This window comes from Oncorhynchus mykiss, chromosome 9 (assembly GCF_013265735.2).
Source record: "Oncorhynchus mykiss isolate Arlee chromosome 9, USDA_OmykA_1.1, whole genome shotgun sequence".
Classification (NCBI taxonomy): domain Eukaryota; kingdom Metazoa; phylum Chordata; class Actinopteri; order Salmoniformes; family Salmonidae; genus Oncorhynchus; species Oncorhynchus mykiss.
In genome coordinates this window covers 33,771,969-33,778,798 of record NC_048573.1, presented here as the reverse complement: position 1 = coordinate 33,778,798, position 6,830 = coordinate 33,771,969, and positions in this window count along the sequence as shown.

Sequence of the window (6,830 nt, the reverse complement as noted above, 5' to 3'; positions counted from 1 at the left end):
CTTAACTAGGCAAGTCAGTTAACAACAAATTCTTTACAATGACAGCCTATGGACAGTGGGTGTGCCGTGTTCAATGGGTGTGCCTTGTTCAGGGGCAGAACGACAGATTTTTACCTTGTCAATCTAGCAACCTTTCAGTTATTGGCCCAATGCTCTAACCACTAGGCTACCTGCCGCCCCTATTTCAAGCTTTGTAAACATTTTCTCACATTTCATATATTAATACTTCCATGAGATTGGGTTATTAGCTATGGTTAATGTCCATAAGATTTAACATGTTTACAGTATGTGTACTTAGAGACAGAATGGAGACTGAGACATTAGCTAGTGAGGCATTTTACATGATCACAATCCTGATCAGATCAATATGTGATCTTGCAGTTGAATGAATCAGCAACACATTTTCTCTTCACAAACTAGCTATCAGTATTTTAAATCGCGTCATTACTTTTCATAATCATAAACATATGTGAATCTACAAATACCATGAGTTCATTTTTGTTTTGGATTAAAATGCATGTAATGGGCCTATTGCTGCACAACCATTTTAAAGACATGCTCTGGTACTTTGGCGACTAAGAAAGTATTTTTTAAACCTCCCGTTTTGGGCTCAATGTGTCGGTGTATTTCATACATGCATAATCTATGAGCAGAATTACTGTTTTACATCAATTAGCCACAAAATCCCTAGTTTGAGAGCGACTGTTTTCTTGAAGCCGTGCTGTGCGATTTTCCCTACATTTCCCCCCACCGGGTGCCAGCCCCCTATCAATTTAGAGTTCTAGCCACTGAACTTCAGCCCCTCGCATTTGAGGCCTAACTAGTGTTATCCAATAAGGTTGCGGGTGGGCCCAACGGCTCAGTGCAGACAGCAGAGCGAGCAATAATGTCATGGTGCCCATACAGTGCCTTGCGAAAGTATTCGGCCCCCTTGAACTTTGCGACCTTTTGCCACATTTCAGGCTTCAAACATAAAGATATAAAACTGTATTTTTTTATGAAAAATCAACAACAAGTGGCACACAATCATGAAGTGGAACGACATTTATTGGATATTTCAAACTTTTTTAACAAATCAAAAACTGAAAAATTGGGCGTGCAAAATCATTCAGCCCCCTTAAGTGAATACTTTGTAGCGCCACCTTTTGCTGCGATTACAGCTGTAAGTCGCTTGGGGTATGTCTCTATCAGTTTTGCACATCGAGAGACTGAAATTCTTTCCCATTCCTCCTTGCAAAACAGCTCGAGCTCAGTGAGGTTGGATGGAGAGCATTTGTGAACAGCAGTTTTCAGATCTTTCCACAGATTCTCGATTGGATTCAGGTCTGGACTTTGACTTGGCCATTCTAACACCTGGATATGTTTATTTTTGAACCATTCCATTGTAGATTTTGCTTTATGTTTTGGATCATTGTCTTGTTGGAAGACAAATCTCCGTCCCAGTCTAAGGTCTTTTGCAGACTCCATCAGGTTTTCTTCCAGAATGATCCTGTATTTGGCTCCATCCATATTCCCATAAATTTTAACCATCTTCCCTGTCCCTGCTGAAGAAAAGCAGGCCCAAACCATGATGCTGCCACCACCATGTTTGACAGTGGGGATGGTGTGTTCAGGGTGATGAGCTGTGTTGCTTTTACGCCAAACATAACGTTTTGCATTGTTGCCAAAAAGTTCAATTTTGGTTTCATCTGACCAGAGCACCTTCTTCCACATGTTTGGTGTGTTTCCCAGGTGGCTTGTGGCAAACTTTAAACAACACTTTTTATGGATATCTTTGAGAAATGGCTTTCTTCTTGCCACTCTTCCATAAAGGCCAGATTTGTGCAATATACGACTGATTGTTGTCCTATGGACAGAGTCTCCCACCTCAGCTGTAGATCTCTGCAGTTCATCCAGAGTGATCATGGGCCTCTTGGCTGCATCTCTGATCAGTTTTCTCCTTGTATGAGCTGAAAGTTTAGAGGGACGGCCAGGTCTTGGTAGATTTGCAGTGGTCTGATACTCCTTCCATTTCAATATTATCGCTTGCACAGTGCTCCTTGGGATGTTTAAAGCTTGGGAAATCTTTTTGTATCCAAATCCGGCTTTAAACTTCTTCACAACAGTATCTCGGACCTGCCTGGTGTGTTCCTTGTTCTTCATGATGCTCTCTGCGCTTTTGACGGACCTCTGAGACTATCACAGTGCAGGTGCATTTATACGGAGACTTGATTACACACAGGTGGATTGTATTTATCATCATTAGTCATTTAGGTCAACATTGGATCATTCAGAGATCCTCACTGAACTTCTGGAGAGAGTTTGCTGCACTGAAAGTAAAGGGGCTGAATAATTTTGCACGCCCAATTTTTCAGTTTTTGATTTGTTAAAAAAGTTTGAAATATCCAATAAATGTCGATCCACTTCATGATTGTGTCCCACTTGTTGTTGATTCTTCACAAAAAAATACAGTTTTATATCTTTATGTTTGAAGCCTGAAATGTGGCAAAAGGTCGCAAAGTTCAAGGGGGCCGAATACTTTCGCAAAGCCCTGTATCTGCACGTGACGTAGTACACCCTTTTCGGGGACCACTTTTGACTCGTGAATGCTACTTTCAAAAGTAATGGAAAATCTCTTTAAGGGACATGCAGTTGCACAATTCATATATTTTCACATGAACAGGTGCACAAGCTACAAATGTGTATAATTAATGCAAATCAGAATCTTATTTAATCATACACATTGAACACGTGTGTCATTGTGGAGCTACTGTAAACCAGAGGAGTTGTAGCCCTTCAAAAGGCCTATATTAAGCTTGCCCTACTTTGTCAAGGTTTTAATTAAAACTGCAGGTTTTTTATACCTTTATCACTAAATGTCGTCCTCTTGTGAGAAACCATGGAGTGGTTGTGTCTACTCTGCATTATTCAGGACGATGGTTTGGAAAGGTCTTTGTGTTTTACAAACGCCACTGTTTAAGTGCAAGAGTGATAGATTAGGGCCAGTGTTAGGGCCAACCACTATCCAGCACTGCTACTACACATGCTATTACAAGGGACAGGCAGGACCTTGTAAGGACTAAGTAAGTACACCACATTTCTTCTGCCTTAAGAACTACTGAGAGATGGGCTTTTACTTACTGGCGTTCCTGACTGATCTTGAATTCCTGATCGTTTGACCTTACAAAATCAGGACTGCTGTTTCGCACACCTGTGTCTAACAATCAAAGTTGACCGATAGCCTTTCTACCCATGAATTTATTTTTTATTCCAATCACATTCCTGATTATATGCCTGATTACTGTAGTATAAAAACAATATTTGTCACGTTCTGACCTTTATTTCCGTTGTTTTGTATTTATTTAGTATGGTCAGGGCGTGAGTTGGGTGGGCAGTCTATGTTTGTTTGTCTATGTTGATGGCTTGTTTCAGCACAGGTCTCATTTTGTAGCTTCACGGTCGAATTTGGTTTATTGTTTTTGTTACTCGTTTGTATAGTGTTCAGTCTTTCTTGATTAAAGATTTGCCATGGACACTTACCACGCCGCGTATTGGTCCTCAGATCCATCTCGTCTCTCCTCTTCAGATGAAGAGGAGGACGGCCGTGACAGAATCACCCACCAACCAAGGACCAAGCGGCGTGGTAGAAAACAGCGACGACAGCAGCAGCAGCAGCAGCAACAACAACAGCGGCCGGTATCACAGGACTCCTGGACATGGGAGGAGATACTGAACGGAGAGGGACCCTGGGCACAGGCTGGGGAATATCGCCGCCCCAAAGCAGAGCTGGAGGCAGCGAAAGCTGAGCGGCGGCGATATGAGGAGGCAGCACGGCAGTGCGACAGGTACGAGAGACAGCCCCAAAAATTTTTTGGGGGGGGGGCACACGAGGGGTGGAGCTAAGCCAGGTAGCAGACCTGCGCTCACCCCTCGTGCTTATTATAAGCAGCGCGATACTGGGCAGGCACCGTGTTATGCGGTTAAGCGCACGGTGTCGCCAGTACGTGTCCATAGCCCGGTGCGCTATAGGACAGCCCCCCGAGAGTGTCATGCGAGTGCGGGCATCGAGCCAGGGCGTATGGTGCCTGCTCAGCGGGTCTGGTCGCCGGTACGCAGTTTTGGTCCAGGGTATCCTGCGCCGGCTCTGCGTGCTGTGTCTCCGGGGCGCTGGGAGGGTGCAGTGCGTCCTCTGCCTGCGCTCCGCTCGTGCCGGGCGAATGTGGGAATGGAGCCGAAGGGAGAGGTGCGTGTAGTAAGCACTAGATCTCCCGTGCTTACCCACAGCCCGGTTCAACCTGTGCCTGCACTCTGGACGGTCCGGGCTAGAGTGGTTATCCAGCCTGGGGAGGTGGTGCCAAGGTTGCGCACCAGAGCTCCAGTGCTCCCCCACAGCCCGGTCCTTCAGGTGCCTCCTCCTAACCCCAAGCCTCCTGAAGGGCTCCCCAGCCTGGTGGTACCTGTGGCAGCCCCACGCACCAGGCTGTCTCTCTGTCTCCTCCCTGCAGGTGGTCCTGTCTGTCCGGCGCCGCTGCCGGAGTCTCCCGTCTGTCCGGCGCCGCTGCCGGAGTCTCCCGCCTGTCCGGCGCCGCTGCCGGAGTCTCCCGCCTGTCCGGCGCCGCTGCCGGAGTCTCCCGCCTGTCCGGCGCCGCTGCCGGAGTCTCCCGCCTGTCCGGCGCCGCTGCCGGAGCCTCCCGCCTGTCCGGCGCCGCTGCCGGAGCCTCCCGCCTGTCCGGCGCCGCTGCCGGAGCCTCCCGCCTGTCCGGCGCCGCTGCCGGAGCCTCCCGCCTGTCCGGCGCCGCTGCCGGAGCCTCCCGCCTGTCCGGCGCCTCTGCCGGAGCCTCCCGCCTGTCCGGCGCCTCTGCCGGAGCCTCCCGCCTGTCCGGCGCCTCTGCCGGAGCCTCCCGCCTGTCCGGCGCCTCTGCCGGAGCCTCCCGCCTGTCCGGCGCCTCTGCCGGAGCCTCCCGCCTGTCCGGCGCCTCTGCCGGAGCCTCCCGCCTGTCCGGCGCCTCTGCCGGAGCCTCCCGCCTGTCCGGCGCCTCTGCCGGAGCCTCCCGCCTGTCCGGCGCCGCTGCCGGAGCCTCCCGCCTGTCCGGCGCCGCTGCCGGAGCCCCTCTGCCCAGAGCAGCTGTCTCTCTGTCCTGAGCAGCTGTCTCTCTGTCCCGAGCAGCTGTCCCTCTGTCCCGAGCAGCTGTCCCTCTGTCCCGAGCAGCTGTCCCTCTGTCCCGAGCTGCCCCTCTGTCCAGTGGGGTCATTGAGAGGGGTGGTCATGCTGAGAAAGCCACGGAGGCGGACAATAAGGCGGACTAAGACAATGATGAGGTGGGGTCCGCGTCCCGCGCCAGAGCCGCCACCGCGGACAGACGCCCACCCAGACCCTCCCCTATAGGTCAAGGTTTTGCGGCCGGAGTCCGCACCTTTGGGGGGGGGTACTGTCACGTTCTGACCTTTATTTCCGTTGTTTTGTATTTATTTAGTATGGTCAGGGCGTGAGTTGGGTGGGCAGTCTATGTTTGTTTGTCTATGTTGATGGCTTGTTTCAGCACAGGTCTCATTTTGTAGCTTCACGGTCGAATTTGGTTTATTGTTTTTGTTACTCGTTTGTATAGTGTTCAGTCTTTCTTGATTAAAGATTTGCCATGGACACTTACCACGCCGCGTATTGGTCCTCAGATCCATCTCGTCTCTCCTCTTCAGATGAAGAGGAGGACGGCCGTGACAATATTGAACATTGCAGTTCCTAGCTGGCTACTGCAAATTGGTTTCCACATACAAGCTCCACACATTTGTAGTAGAAATTACTGCATATTTATGTAATGTAAATCTATTTAAATTCATTGTAAAGTGGAGCCCGAAGTATAGTGCACTATATTCAGTATATATTTTTTAACAGCAGTGCTCCCACTACGTTTTCAAGTGGCCAGCTTCTCCTCCAGTGCTTTTGGCTCCTACCTCTTTCCTGGGGTTATCTATTTATAACAATGACTAATCATTGCCTTAGGATTGTAACATTAGAGAGCTTTTGTTATGATGGCTTACTCTGGAAAGATCAGAAGCAATTCTATTAGAGCTTGGTGACGCGTTGCAGACCCATACCTCACTGACAAACAGCCGTTTTTTGGCAGAACATTTCCACATTTTCTCATCTGTCCTCTTCAAACACAATACGGTGCTTGAGCGCTATTCCTCTTCCCCCACCCCCCCACCCTCAGAAAGCCACAGTTGGTAGAGTATATGACTCAAAATTTGCTCCATGATATGGGAGTCGTATGTGAAAATGTCTTATACTGTAGTGTGTATACTTAGAGTGAATCATATAACGATGCTCATGTTAAGTTGTCCAATTTGTGCAACATGTATCATATTAGTGTCCTGCCATCCAGGATCTCTATACCAGGCGGTGTCAGAGGAAGGCCCTAAAAATTGTCAAAGATTCCAGCCACCCTAGTCTTAGACTGTTCTCTCTGCTACCGCACGGCAAGCGGTAAGGGAGAACCAAGTCTAGGTCCAAGAGGCTTCTAAAACAGCTTCTACCCCCAAGCCATAAGACTCCTGAATATCTAGTCAAATGGCTACCCAGAGTATTTGCACTGCCCTCCTCCTCCCCCTCTTTACACCACTGCTACTCTCTGTTGTCGTCTATGCATAGTCACTTTCATAACGCTACCTACATGTACTGTACAGTTGAAGTCTGAAGTTTACAAACACCTTAGCCAAATAGATTTAAACTAATTTTTTCACATTTCTTTTTACATTTAATCCTCGTAAAATAATTCCCTGTTTTATCAAATAGGTCAAATAAAATGGCGCCTGAAGAAATGGCAGCAGTTTTACGGGCGCCCAACCCATTGTGC